This window comes from Panthera tigris, chromosome A2 (genome assembly GCF_018350195.1).
Source record: "Panthera tigris isolate Pti1 chromosome A2, P.tigris_Pti1_mat1.1, whole genome shotgun sequence".
NCBI classification, from domain to species: Eukaryota; Metazoa; Chordata; class Mammalia; order Carnivora; family Felidae; genus Panthera; species Panthera tigris.
In genome coordinates this window covers 32,051,654-32,067,422 of record NC_056661.1, presented here as the reverse complement: position 1 = coordinate 32,067,422, position 15,769 = coordinate 32,051,654, and the positions used below count along the sequence as shown (strand labels likewise).

Genomic DNA, 15,769 nt, shown 5'->3' with positions numbered 1-15,769 from the left:
AGTACCTCAAAGGCATCCATTTATCTAGAAAGTCATAGGGATGGTCAGGCTAAAGCGTGTTCCAGTGGATTCCTGCATGTTCATCCATGGGACCTCCTAGCATCATTTACTCACTACATAAGAGACAGAAGCTTGCAGAATAAAAATCTCAGTTGCCTTTTCAGAGTTGCATTCCAGAACAGCTCCTTGACTGAGTAACGGTAGTATGTCTGCCAGGCAAGACTCTGGGGAAGGAAGCTGTCTATAGCTTTGAAACGCTATTTCAAACATGTTTGTTTTGCAGAAAAATTCATAGAGTAACGGCCACACAATGGGTTTTTTTTTTTTCTATTAAGTTATAGTTTCTGCCCCTTTCTCAGTTTAAGAAATGGGCTGGGAGAAATACTTCTTGTGGTCAGGAGAGACTTTCAGTTAACCCCCCAAATCAGGAGACTGTTATTTCAAGACCTCACAGAAAGACAGATATTCTAGAACATGCATATATTAACTTCAGACTTGATGGTGATTATCGACATTTGTAAAAGACTTTAACACAATTTAATGAGTACAATATTGCAGTAATTAAATACATGCATTTATCAAAAGCTTTGAAAATATGAAGAGCATTAGAAATCAAATCCCTTTGCCCATCATCCTCAAATGTGTCCCCTCTCCCGTTCCACAGGTACGAATTTAGAGTGCATCTTCCTAGACCTCTTTTTAGATCTTTATGCACAAACACCTATGTGAGCTGTTCTTCACCTAAAGCACACGCACATCATGCTGCAACTTGCTTTGTCCTTCCAACGATGTTTTTTTAGATCTTGCCAATGGAGGTCTCCTGGTTCACTCCTTTGTCAATATTCTGCCATATGAACATGCCATTTTCTATAATGTGGCCATCCTTCTGAGGACACGTGGTCTCGTTTTTCACCATTACAAGCAACACTGTCATGAACATCTTTGACATGCATTCTTATGTAAGGGAGCAAGTGTTTCTCCAGGGAACACATCAGGAAGGGAATAGATCATGCCATTGCTTCTGTAAGGCCGTGTTTTTGGGGTCCTTAATGGTAAGGAGGCTCCCTGAAGGCTGGGTAGGGCTTAACTGTATCTATCGCCAGAACCCATCACAGAGCCTGCTAGCTAGTAACTGCCTTCCACAACGCAAGTGGAGGTCCTGCCATTTCATCTCTTTACTTCACTATGTTTTGGTTGGCTCTTCTCTGCCTACCAGCCATTTAAAAGGTAGAATCCTAGGTCCTTATTCTTGGCTTTCTCTGGTTTCTCCAGAGTCTCTTTCTCTGGTCAGCAGCTCTCTTCCCTGGCTGCATATCAGAATCAAAAGGGGAGCTGTTAAATTTTTTTAACTTTTTTTTTTTTTTTTGAGAGACAGAGAGAGACAGGGCATGAGTGAGGGAGGGGCAGAGAAAGAGGGAGTCATAGATTCCAAAGCAGGCTCTAGGCTCTCAGCTGTCAGCACAGAGCCCAACACCGGGCTCGAACTCATGGACTGCGAGATCATGACCTGAGCCGAAGTCACATGCTTACCCAGCTGAACCACCCAGGTGCCCCAGAAAGGGGAGCTTTTAAAATTTACCGGTGTCCATGCCCACTTTCCAGAGGTTCTGACTTAATTGGCCTGCAGTGGAGTGGGTCCCAGGTAATTGTGTTTTTTCTCCTGGCTTTCCATCTGATACCAATATGAGGTTAGAATGGAAAATCACTGCCCTGGGCTAGTGGTTGTCCAAGTGGAGACTCCAGTCAGTAGTACCAGCATCCCCTGGATTTGTTAGAAGTGTAAGTTCTAGGGGCCCCTGGGTGCCTCAGTCGGTTGAGCGTTCGACTGCAGTTCAGGTCGTGATCTCGCCGTTTGTGAGTTTGAGCCCCATGTTGGGCTCACTGCTGTCAACCTGTCAGCACAGAGCCCATCTTGGATCCACTGTCCCCCCCGACCCTGCTTGCACTCTCCCCACAATAAATAAATATTTACTAATAAAAAAAGAAGAAGTCTAAGTTCTTGGGTCTGACTGAAGAACTACAGAATCAGAAACTGGAGGCAGCTGTTTTAGCAAGCCCTCTAGATGATTCTAAATTATATTAACCAGATTTTGAGAACCACTGCCCTGGGTGAGCCCGTGCATTTCCCTGATTTTGGAAACATGTAGAAGACTTGCTTTTTTCTCATCTTCCACCTAAACTCCTGAACACCACCTGCCTAGGGGACGTTCCACTAGAGTGCCTCACCAGCATGCCCAGTGCTCCTGACCCCACTCCCACTTTCCCGAAGCCTTCTCCATCTTAGTGAATGACACCCTTATCCTCCAAGTTGCTGGAGGCAGAAATGTGGAAATCACTCTTTAACTTTTTGAAAATAGGTAACATGCTCAGGTAGCTTAAAACCCAGAAGGTGCCAAAAAGCAAACAATGAAAGTCTCCCTCCTGCCCTCATCTCCAATTATAGACTCAATATGCCCCCACCCCAAATTCATATTGATGAAGTCCTGACCCACAATGTGGCTATATTTAGAGACAGCGCCTTTTAGGAGGTAAAGTTAAATGAGATAAGCGTGGGGCCCAAATCCAGTTAAGAGAGGTGTCCTTTTCCCTTAGAAGAGGAGGAAGAGACACCAGGAGTGCATGAGCATACAGGAAAGGCCAGGTGAGAACATAGCAAGAAGGTGGCCATCTGCAAGCCAAGGAGGGAAGTCTCACCGGAAAATAACCCCGCCAGCACCTGAATCTTGCACTTCCAGCCTCCAAACCTGTCAGGAAATACACTTCTGCTGCTTAAGCCCCCCAAGCCTGTGGTATTTTGTTATCGCAGCCTGTGAGGTTTAATTTTATGCGTCGCACACAGGGTGGCGAGATATTTGATCAGGCACTGTTATTCTGGGTGTTTCTGTGAGGGTGTTTTAGGATGAGATTAATGTTTAAATTGGTACACTGAGTAAAGCAGCTTGCCCTCCAGGATAAGAGTGGGCCTCATCCATCCGTCTCTTTTGTTTGAATGGAACAAAAAGGCTGACCCTTCCTCAAGTAAGAGAGAATTCTTCCTGCCTAACTGCCATCCAACTGGGACATCTACTTGTGCCTTCAGACTCTAACTGAAACACAGGCTCCTCTTGGGGCTTGAGGCTGCTGGCCCTCCAATGGAACTAAACCATTGACTCTTGGTTCTCAGGCCTTTAGACTTGGACTAGAAGTAACCCATCACCTCTCCTAGCTTGCACTGAACTCACTCCGCAGGTCTGGGGACCTGACAGCCTCCATAATCACATAAGCCAATTCCATATAATAAATTCCCTATAAGAAGTCTCTTTATATAGATACTAATAGGTATATAGTGTTAATATGTATATAATAAACACAAACGTATGCGCGCACACACACACACACACACACACACACACACACACACACACCCCTTCTGGATCAGCTTTTCTGGAGGACCCAATGCAGCCTTAGCAGACTAAGAATAGATCCCCAGTGTTTTTCACACACACACACACAGGCACACACAAAAAAGCACCGTATTTATCAAGATTTTACGTGATAGCTACAAAAACTAGTATTAGCATAGTTTTAATTTGAATTTTTTTTATTATGTGTAAAACCGAGTATCTTTTTACAGGTACACATCATTTGCATTTCTTTTCTCGTAAGATATCAATTGATAGGTTTTGTAGATTTTTCTTTTGGCTTGAAGGAAAGATCTCTGTGTTTTGAGATGAAAATATCATTTCTCAGTCTGTCAGTTATTTGACTTTTGGATTTGGATTAGGATGTTTCTTCTCACGCAGAATTTGTTTTTGTTTTGTAAAGAAGTTAAATGCCTCAACTTTTTTTCTCATGTGGCTTGTAGATTTCTGAATCATGATTAGGAATCCTTCCTTATGCCACAGATACCAAGTATTTCCTCCTATTTTCTTCTAAATCTGTCTTGATTTAATTCTTATATTCAACTCTTGATTTATTCAATATGGATCAAGCATGTATTGAAAGTGTGAGATAAGATTCAACTGAACTATTTTTAGTTAGTTTGTTTTGAAACCACATGGCCACCACGTCATTCTTTCATTGTGTTGCGAACCATCTTTTCCCAGAAAGTTTCTAACGTCGTCTGTTTCAGAAACTAAATTCTCACAGTTAGCCCTGTTTCTAGATTTTTCTAGTCTCTTCCATTGAATGTTCTCCTAATTCACAGATCAACATCCCACTATTTACTTATTGAGACTTTATATTATATATTAACATCTAGTATTAATACTACCAACGTGGAGATCCAGTGTTTTCTGAGCTGCTCTTTTTTGTTTATCTTCCCAAATATACTTTGGCTCAATTTATCTCATTCCAACAAAACAAAAAATAACAGAAACAAATTGTGGGTATTTGTACTGGGGTTCTAATCATTTGTAAACTGTCTCAGGGAGAATGGATGGGCACCTCTGTGATAGTCAGGCATCCTGAGAATTGGCTGTCTTTCCGTATACTCATATCTCCTCTGAGGACTTCATTAGTGTTTTTAAAATATTGTTCACATAGGCAGTACAGATTTCTCGTTATTTCTTCCCAGTGATTTTGTTGCTATTGTATGTGTGGCTTCTATTCCTGTATATTCTCTGTCTGGTTGTTATTTGTGTACATAAAAGATAGCAATGGCTGCAGTCAGAACTATGGGACTTGATGTAAATTAAAAACATTAAATTTTAAAAAATAAGACAAATTTAAAAAACAACAGGAAAAAAAATAATAACTATGGGACTCATTCCTGATGTCCCTCCTCCCTCATCCCTGCCGTAACATCCTTCAGAACCATGTCATGTTGAACTAACCTTCAAAATACACTCTGCACGTGTCTAAATCCTGCCACCTCCACTAACACCACCCCAGTTCAAGCCATGATGCCCCTCAGGAACAACACAATACCCCTCCTCGACCCTAAACAAAGCTGCCAGAGGGATCTTTTCAAAACAACAAGAGCGTCTGGTAATCCCCTGCCTAAACCATTTCCATGGCTTCCCTTGCACCCAGAATCAAATGCACCCCAAGGCCCTCTATCACCTGGCTCCTGGCTCCCTCCCTGCCCCCCACCCCCTGGAAACCATCTCTGTTCACAGAACTCCAGCCACAAGGCGTCCTTTGGGTTCAGAAACACTCCCACCAATTTCCTATCCCAGACCCTGCCCCGTTGTTCTCTCTGCCACGGATATTTTTTCTTTCCATTCCTTAGGGGGCGGGCTCCTTCTTATTCACCAGATCTCAGTTTACCTACCACTTCTCGAAGAGGCCTTCTCTGTTCACCCTTTTAATCTCCTCCGAAATACTTAGAACAATGTTGAATTATATACCTGTTCATCTCTTCACTCATTTTGTGTTTGTCTTTCCCACTAGAGTGTGAACTCCAATGGTATCTGCAAAGTACATGGCATATAGCAGACAGTCAAGAATATGTACTGAATGAATGAACAAATGGCTTCTCACTTTGTACAGTGAGGGGCTGAGAACGCTTTTACTTTTGTCCTGTTACTCAGCTGTTATTCTGCATTCACATTTTAAATGCACAGTTACTGTGTATCAGATGCTTGTATTTCTTTTCTTTATTTGTATTCAATTTTTTTAATGTCGTATCTTATTTTTGAGAGACAGAGACAGAGCGTGAGCAGGGGAGGGGCAGAGAGGGAGGGAGACATAAAATCCGAAGCAGGCTCCAGGCTCTGAGCTGTCAGCACAGAGCCTAACGTGGAGCTTGAACTCACAGAGCAGAGATCATGACCTGAGCCCAAGTCGGACGCTTAACTGACTGAGCCACCCGGGCGCCCCTGAAATGCTTATATTCCTAAGTCACAGTCTTCTCTCTAAAGCCTGACTTGCCTATCATAAATCTCTTCCTAGTGCTTGTTCATATATACACAATATATATGAGGTTATTTTCAAATAATGAAACACATACTGAATGGTAGAGAAAAAGCTGAAGTCATGCATAATTCATGAGAAAAATTTCTCTAAGGATGGTGAAACCATATTTTCTTTATATATTATCTTTTTTACTTTAAAAAAATCAACTTTTCTCATCAAGAAACATATATTCTTGTTGTAAAGATTATTAAAAATATGGAGATGGGTATCAGAAATGTAGAAAGTATGAAAGATTTCCATAATCCCCAGTCCCAGAAAGCACAGCCCTGTGGCCATGCTTTGATGTATAGCCACCTTTCTAGATTTTTTTTTTCTATGCATACCCTGTTTTAGTACCGGCTGAGATTTTGTTATTTTTTTCTTTTTACCATTCTAGGACCCAATTAGACAAACAATTCTGTAACTTGCTTCATAAAACACCTTGGACATGTTTATGTGCTACAACACCCAGTTCTTCCGTCCTCTTCGATCATTGTCTAATACTTCATGGCACTTGTGGTCTCTTGACTGTGCCTTTCCCTTCTCACCTGACTGGTAAGGTGGGGAGGGGACGGTCTTGAATTGTCCCTTTTTCTATTTCTAGGACCTCTGCCACACCGGGACCTACAGACCAAAGTCACTGCTCAGGGAGTCCTTTCTCTACTACGACCTCCGTTTTGCCAGAAAAGGTACCTTAGAGCAAATATGAATTTTGTGAGGTACAGATTTGCTTTCATAATTAATGAACTGAATAATCTACTGTATGAAGTGTTGATTTAAAACGTATATGCAGGGACCCCTGGGTGGCTCAGTCATTTAAGCATCCGACTTCGACCCAGGTCATGATCTCTCAGTCCGTGAGTTCGAGCCCTGCGTCAGGCTCTGTGCTGACGGCTCAGAGCCTAGAACCTGCTTCAGATTCTGTGTCTCCCTCTCTCTCTGCCCCTCCCCCACTTGTGCTCTCTATCTCTCAAAAATAAACAAACATTAAAAAAAGAAAAGAAAGGATATGCAGGTGATTTTGTGTGGCCTGCTCTAACTAGAATTCAGGCACCACTGTCACTGTGAGAAGATTGCCCAAAAGAAAATTCTACCTCCAAACCCCCACTTCTTGTAACCGTACCTCTTGCACAGAGCCCAACAGTAGCTGAAGCTTATTCCAGTTATGCTTGCCGTGACTGCCACTGATAGGTACTGTTTTTGAGTGGGGGAAAAGAAAAGTGCAAAGGCAGTTATTTTGCCAACATCTGATAGGGACGCGACAAGGCACTAATTGCTAGGCTTACATTTCAGGAAGCAACCTATTTTGTGTTATTGGTGCCAAGGAATACAAGGGCAGTGCATGGTGAATATGCCACTTACAACTGGCATCCATCTGATGTCACATAATCTCCATGCCAGGTCAGACTGGGACATGGGACACGTTTAGGTTTTCGCACATTAATTGGGAAAATGAAGGTATTCCTCCCTGCTTCCCCTCCGCCCAGCCTCTCTCCATTGTCTTTGGTGGTCACAGTAGCTGAGATATTTTGAAAAGTTCTTGGAAAACCTTTGTACTGGGCCCCCGCAGAAACTCATCATGGGGAATTCAAATCCTATCCCACTTGTAAAATTCCAAGGTAAGCTTGGCCGTACAATGTTTTTATAGCAAGAACCAGGGCGCAGCCTGAACACTAAGATGCAGGGCTAAACTGAGGGTCACCGGAGTTTACAAAAGTGGTTGTAGCAGCAAGACTATTGAAGAAGACTAGAGTTGTCATGGGCCAGTCTTGCATTTAGATGAATGAGTGGTTGAGGGTACTGGAAAGATCTTCTCCTCAATATCGCTTTGGCTTGATGTTCAGAATTTCATCACTTCTGACTCCCTGAACCAGACCCCCATTGGCCTCCTTCCCTAATTGGCCTGATATCTGAATTTCTACTAATGTCAATATTTCCACTCCTTCAGAATGTATTTCTAAGCATAAAAATGTATACTGCATTAAGCTTACTAGATCATAAATACATATAACAGTCAGTATCATGGCATGGTTTAAGAGTTCAGGCCTTGAGATCAGAAAGCCTGGCTTTAAATCTCTACTCAGCTACTCACTAGCTGTGCAACCTTGGGTAAGTTACGTATCCCCTCTGTGCCTTCATTTCCTCCTCAGAAAAGGGGGCCTAACGGCCTTCCTGTTTCATTGGGTTGTCGGGAGAACTGAATACAGTAGTACCTACCGTACCGAGACATAGAAAGCAATTGGTAAGGTTTACCCTTATTATAATAAATAACATTAGGACAGACAGGACATTAAGCATTATCTGCAGAGGAAATTACTTTTTTGCATGTGTAAAAATCGCTTGCCACAGAAAAACAGGTTTTTTTCAATGTTTAGAGGGAAAATTATGTTTTGATTATGTCAGCATTCTGCCAGAAAAACACAAGGCCCAGGGTTCAAAAAAATGTTAAATCGCACTTATATGCTAGAACTGCTAATTTTAAGTGGAGTATGAGAAAGAGAGAGTAAGCTGTTTTAAAAAATGAAAATAATTTTAAACTTAAAAAAAATTTTTTTTTCAGATGTAGAGAGACAGAGTGCAAGCAGGGGACGGGGCAGAGAGAGAGAGGGAGACACAGAATCTGTGAGAGGCTCCAGGCTCCAAGCTGTCAGCACAGAGCCTGACATGGGACTTGAACCCACGAACTGTGAGATCATGACCTGAGGCCAGGTTGGACGCTCAACCGAATGAGCCACCCACGCACCCCAAAAATGAAAATAATTTTAAAAGAGCAAGGGGGCTAACAGCAAGGATAAGTGTGAAAAAAAATACATAGTCAAAGAAATATTATAGCACACGTGTGACTGATTTTCTTTCCCAGGAGGAGAAAGGCTCATGACCCGGTGAAGGGCAGTTAACAGGGAAAGGCGTGCTAGGTTACCACGACTGTTTTCTGTCTAACTGAATCAGAAATCACTCTTTCTAACTAGCAGAAGGGTTATCAGTTAATCAGTGAGGCCACCGATTTGAACAGAGATCACTTACTCTATGCGAGCCAATAAGCCAAGACTTTCATTGGTCAATTCACTGTCACACCATCCCTACAAGGCAGGTAACTGTAATGACCCTGTTTTTAGGATACAAAAAGAATATGGAAATTGCCACAGCATTGGTCTCTTGTCACGTTCATGATCCTGAAGTTGCCATCGGGGAGAGTCTAGCTCTGAAAATTTCTACTCCGGAAAAAAGAAATCACGATAAGATTCTAATTAAAGCAAGACTTGCCTCTCACGAGTAATGATACCATAAAAAACCAGAGATTATGTCAGTCATTCCCAGGTGTGTGTGTGTGTGTGTGTGTGTGTGTGTGTGCGCGCGTGCGCGCGCGCACTGTGTATGAAAGAATGACTTTCGTTAATTAAGAGAAACAGTGGCTCTGAAAGCTGGAAATAATTTTGCAGAAATAGTTAATTCATTCATTTAAGAAATATTTATTAAGTGCCTGTTGCATACCACCAAGGGGATACTGTGATAAGAGAGACTGATCTGCTCCTTGCCCTCAGATAGTTGAAAGTCTACAGAGTATACCAAGCAACAACAATGAAAGAAAGCGTGAAACAAAGTAGGACAGGAGAATGTCAAGGCTCTGGGGGCATACAGCGTCCTGGTGCATCTCAAAATGCTGTAAGAGTTATCAGGTTCCATGCTCGCACATTTATAACACCTGTTTATGTTGAATGTGCTCTTTCACAAGATGGTGACATTGTATTTGCACCCACTGTATTGCTCTTTGATTGGACTTCAGTTTAAAAGTGGTTTGGATCTGAGCTAGAAGTCCAGTTACTTCTGAATCATTTCTAGTTGAACCCAGATATGATGGCCAGGTTATGATGGCCAACCCGATCAGTTGAACCCAGGTATCATGGCCTCTTCTATAGGGTGTTAGAGGGAATGAAATAAGGATTTGAGGTCCACAGACTCTCCAGTGAAGATCAATGGGATTCATTTCAGGCTCTAAAGCCTGAACAGTAGCAAAAGTATGGTCTTCTGGAATGACAAGTAAGCAAGGCACACTTGATGAGTGAACAACTTTGTAGAATTGCCATGAGCTAGCTGTATCTAGAGCCACATTAAAAATTGGAACTATGACTTTAAAAGTAGGCTTAAGAGAAGTTATTTAGGGGATGCCTGGGTGGCTCAGTAGTCCACCTGTGCAGCCTGCTTGGGATTCTGTCTCTCTCTGTCTCTCCCCCTCCCCTGTGTGCTCTCCATCTCTCAAAATAAAAGAGAGAGAGAGAGAAAGAGAGAGAGAGAGAGAGACACGGAGGGAGAGAGAGAGAGACACTAAAGAGAAAAGTTCTAAAAGATCATATTCATCAGGCCAAGTATAAAGGCTGAATGATCAAGAACAATTAGGCAAACATCTTCATATTAGTAGACTTCTCCGGTTAATGGAGATCACAGGCTTTGGAGGTAGAATGACCACAGTTCAAATCCCTGTGCAGCTCACTCTAGCTCTTTAACGCTGGGTGAGTCACTTCACTTTCCTCTTACTTTCATCACATGTAAAATGGGGAGAGTCAAACCCAGCTGGCAGGACTGGCGATAAGGATTCATTAGCACAAAGTAGGGACTCGAGAATCTTGTGCTATTATTACTAACAGCTAAACTCCTCTAACTTTTGGTATACCATTGGTATACAATTATAACTTTCTCTACATTATCGTTTACTTGAAGTCAGTATTTGGAAGACTTCAAACAATACAGTAGTGTCCTTCACCCATGTGACAAGAAAAGAGGACCGTTTCTCCCCACCTCCACTAAGCAAGCATGAGACTGGATCAGAGAGGTTACTGCTCGAGGTCACAGAGCTGGGCCACTACCAGTTCTCTGCTTTGTGGGAGAGTCCGGTATAATCCAGTACCTTGGCTTATCTATTCCAGAAACCACCACTGCTGACCAGTCAGGAAACTATTCACTTTAATTCTGGCTCCTGGTCTCTCCCTATTATTCGGGTGTGGGTTTTCCCTTTCTGAGGAAATAGATGGCTGTACCTCTTATCTCCTTCCTGCTGTTTCCAGTGATGTTCTGCAAACACAGTCACTTGTGATGTCATGTCTCGTATTTCCGTTGGCCAGCTTCTCTCTCCCTAGTGATTAATGTCAATCATCACTCCCCTGGGATACAATTTTCATGGAGAATCAGCCAAAGAGGTCTGCCTCTTAACCTACAATAATGTTCAATTCCAGTAAAGCCTGGGAGAAGAAAATGGACCAAAAATTGTTTCTCCATTAACTCTAGGTGACCTCCCAAAACTCTGCTTCTTTTCAAGCAAACTTTTGCGATGGGCCAGTTTACCAAAGAATTCACTTTTCTCCCTGAGCTCAAGTCATTCTATATTCCTATTTATAAAACTATCCTCTAAACTGCACATGTGTGTGCTGTTATAAAATAAAGAATATATTCATTCATTTAATAAATACTTCTTGAGCATCTACTATGTGCCAGATTTGTTCTACATCCCAAGAAAAAAGTTGTGAAATATCAGTGAAATGAAAAAATCAGCTAAGATGATTATTATGAAATACTCAGCATTAGAATAGGAAGTTAGGCAAAGAAAAATTATACAATCAAGGTACATTTGAGGAAACTCTCTACGTGGTATTAGCTGACGTCTCCCAAACCAAACCCCCAAAAACCCAGCCACACTTTTGATCAACCCTTCATTCATTATATATGATAGTGATTATGAACTTGGACTAAATTACTGGAACAGAATCTCAATCCTATCTCTCACTAGTTGAGGGACCTTTGTCCTTTGTCAAATTATTTAACCTTTTACTCCTCAATATCCTTATGTGTAAAATGAAATTACAGCCTCATATAGCTGTTGTTAAGAATTAAGTACTGTACAATTGTACATGGTCTGGCACGTGATAAGTACTCAATAAATGATGATGATGACTGATGATGATGATTTGGACCTGAATTATTTAGATAAATAGCTCATTGTCCTAAGGTAAGATTTCAAACATCTTCCTAAATTTTTTAAGCCTTGTTTATAGATACAAATTCAGAGGCAAGACAATACACTTGAGAAAGATTGAGCAGACTTGCTGAGGATAAGAAATTCAGAAACCCAGGCTCCTGATCACGTCACAAGGTCACCAAGAGATACTTTGTATTTTCCTTCCTTATCAGCTCTTGTTTGTGTCACGAGCAATTGTAAAGAACAGTAAACAGAGTTCATCTTTTAAAATCAAGTCCTAGGGGTGCCTGGGTGGCTCAGCTGGTTAAGCGTCTGACTTCAGCTCAGGTCATGATCTCACAGTCTGTGAGTTTGAGCCCCGAGTGGGGCTCTGTCCTGACAGCTCAGAGCCTAGAGCCTGCTTCGTGTTCTCTGTCTCCTTCTCTCTGCCCCTCCCCCGCTCATGCTGTCTCTCTCTGTCTCTCAAAAATAAAGAAACATTAAATAAAATTAAAAATAAATAAAAATAAAAAATAAAATCAAGTCATAGAAAGAAAGGTAAGGAGGGAGAAGACAGAGAGGAGACTTGTATCCCTACATAAAATAATTTCTACACGGGGCGCCTGGGTGGCTCAGTCGGTTGAGCATCCGACTTCGGCTCAGGTCATGATCTCACGGTCCGTTAGTTCGAGACCTGCGTCGGGCTCTGTGCTGACAGCTCAGAGCCTGGAGCCTGTTTCAGATTCTGTGTCTCCCTCTCTCTCAGACCCTCCCCCGTTCATGCTCTGTCTCTCTGTCTCAAAAATAAATAAACGTTAAAAAAAATTAAAAAAAAAATAATTTCTACGCTGTCAGCTTATCTTTATGAGAAAGGTTCAAATTAAAAGGGAGAATATTTGTTTACTAGGAAATTTTGAAAAGTGCTATTGTTTTCTTTTATCCTTTGTAAACTTTATTCCTCTTACTGATGTATAATTTACATATAATAATATATTAGTTTCAGGTATTCAACAGAATGCTTTATTGTATGTATATATTATGAAATGATCAACACAGTAAGCCTAGTTAACATCCCTCCCCACTCAGAGTTACATTTTTTCCCCCTTGCGATGACCTTTAACACCTACTCTCAGCAAGTTTCAAATGTACAATACAGTACTAACTGTAGTCACCATGCGACATCACATCCCAAGACTTACTTATCTTACAACTGGAGCTTTGTATCTTTTGCCCACCTTTACCCATTTTGCCCACCTCCCTCCCCCACCTCTGGCAACCACCAGTCTGTTCTCTGTATCTATGAGTTCAGTTTTGTGGGTTTTTGTGTTTTTTTTTTAGATTCCACCCATAAGTGAGACCGTCTGGGATTTGTCTTCCTTTGTCCGACTTATCTCGCTTCGCAAAATGCCCTCAAGGTCTGTTCACGTTGCCACAAGCTTTCCTTCTTTTTTATGGCTGAACAGTATTCCATTGTATATGTACCACGGCCTCTTTAGGCATTCATCTATCAATGGACACAGGTTGCTTCCATATCTTGGCCATTAGTGGTAATACTGCAGGGAGCATTGGGGTGCAGGTAACTTTTCGGGTTAGTGTTTTCAGGTCCTTCAGATGAATACCCAGAAGTGGAATTGCTCGATCCCTACTTCTATTTTTATTTATTTACTTTTTAATGTTTATTTTTGAGAGAGAGAGAGAGAGAGAGCAGGAGAGGGGCAGATACAGTGGGTAACAGAGGATCCAAAGTAGGCTCTGTTCTGAGAGTGGAGAGCCTGATGCAGGCCTCAGACTCACACACTGTGAGATCATGACCTGAGCTGAAGTCAGAGGCTTAAGTGACTGAGCCACCCAGGAGCCCCTATTTTTAATTTTTAATTTTTAAACTTTCCTATGGTGCTTCATGGCTACACCAATTTACACTTCCATGGTAACAGTGCACAAAGGTTCCCATTTTTCCATATCCTCCCCAAACTTGTTATTTATCTTTTTAATAAAAGCCATTTTAACATGTGTAAGGTGATACCTCATTGTGATTTTGATTTGCATTTCCCTGATGATTAGTGATGTTGAGCACATTTTCATGTACCTGCTGGCCATCTGTGTATCCTCTTTGGAAAAGTGTTTTTTAGATCCTCTAACCATTTTTTTACGCTTATTTATTTATTTTGAGAGAGAGAGAGATAGAGCATGTGAGTGGGGGAGGGGCAGAGAGAGTCGGAGAGAATTCCAAGCAGGCCCCACGCTGTCAGTGCAGGGCCTGATTCAGGGATCGAACTCACAAACCTTTTCTGAGATCATGACCTGATCATGATGAGATCACGACCTGAGCAGAAACCAAGAGCCAGATGCTTAACTGACTGAGCCACCCAGGCACCCCAGATACTCTGACCATTTTTTCATTGATGTTTTTTTCTTTTTGCTTTTGAGTTGTAGGAGCTCTTTATAATTTTTTGGATATTAACCCCATATCAAATATATATGATTTGCAAATATTTTCTCCCATTACATAGGTTGCCTGTTCACGTTGATGGTGTCCTTTGCTTGCAGAACCTTTTTAGTTTGATGTAGTCTTACTTGTTTATTTTTGCTTTTCTTGCCTTTGCCTTTGGTATCAAATCCAAAGTGTCATCATCAAGACCAACATCAAGGAGCTTACTCCCTGTTTCTTCTAGGACTTTTATGATTTCAGGTCTTAATACTCAAGCCTTTAATCCCTTTGTGTTGATTTTTGTGTATAATGCAAGATAAGGATTCACCTTCATTCTTTTGTGTGTGGCTGTCCAGTTTTCCCAGTATCACTATTGAAGAGATCATCCTTTCTCCACTGTATATTCTTGGCTCTTTGCCCTAAGTGAACTGACTATGAACATGGGTTTCATTTCTTTTCATTTATGTATGTGTAAAAGTACTATATTTTTGCGTCATTTTAAAGTAAAAGTTCTAGAATATTTTCCATTGAAATGAGCGAATAATTTGATTGTGTGGTATTTTTTTCCATTCCTTGCTAAATTTACAGCAACTCCCAGACACTGGGATTGCGAGGAATTTTCTTACATGATGAAAAGAAAGGTTGTGTATTAGGAGACTTATGTTTTAGTAAATTATTTTGAAGGTTTAAGAAAAAGATCTAAATGTCATCCTTTAAAACTGAGCATTTTAGGGGCGCCTGGGTGGCGCAGTCGGTTAAGCGTCCGACTTCAGCCAGGTCACGATCTCGCGGTCCGTGAGTTCGAGCCCCGCGTCAGGCTCTGGGCTGATGGCTCGGAGCCTGGAGCCTGTTTCCGATTCTGTGTCTCCCTCTCTCTCTGCCCCTCCCCCGTTCATGCTCTGTCTCTCTCTGTCCCAAAAATAAATAAAAAACGTTGAAAAAAAAAAAACTGAGCATTTTACAGGTGTTTCTGTTTTCCCATCTTTATACTGTTTATACTTATTATGAATTCCGGTAATACAGTTGGAGAATGGCACCATTGGTCCATTTGGGTCAACAACTTTTTTAGGAAATTCCAGTCTTACCAAGTCATTTTTCCCTCTACAAGAGAAATATTTGCATTAATATTTCAAGAGTAGTGGATACTTGTAGCATTTTGCTATTTGGTCCCTGGTATTGGTAGCCTTTGTTTTTCCCATCCAGAGTGCCAGCCCAGCAAGCAACAGAAATCTCCACTTCTGGGACACTTGGGCAAATATACATTTATTGTATCTTTTACTGAAATTGCGATTTCCTTTCTCTTGAAATTAGCACACTCTAGCTAGCTTCTTCCTGAGGGCTGGTGAAGAAACACGTACTTCTAACCACCCAGGATTAAACAATTCCCTCTGTCTCTCCCCCCACCCGGCTTGTCCCCTCACGCGCTCACATGCTCACACACACCCTCCCTGGGGTCTGGCTTGTCTAACTCCAAATTTGCCTCCCAAGGCAAAGGTAAGCATCTCCTCCTTGTCTTT

At 41.7% G+C, this 15,769-nt stretch overlaps 1 protein-coding gene and 1 long non-coding RNA gene across 8 annotated transcripts in view; one reads left to right on the top strand and one right to left on the bottom strand.

The window, feature by feature from the left end:
- LOC122236692 overlaps nucleotides 1-9,170 on the top strand; it is a 35,691-nt gene extending 26,521 nt beyond the window's left edge. Inside the window, exons 2-3 of the long non-coding RNA XR_006214886.1 lie at nucleotides 6,482-6,566; nucleotides 8,994-9,170. This is a non-coding gene — a long non-coding RNA (uncharacterized LOC122236692). The remainder of the gene's footprint in view (nucleotides 1-6,481; nucleotides 6,567-8,993) is intronic.
- The window catches only part of LOC107181000, a 266,480-nt gene that overhangs the window by 246,412 nt on the left and 4,299 nt on the right, over nucleotides 1-15,769 (bottom strand). The window lies entirely within an intron of this gene.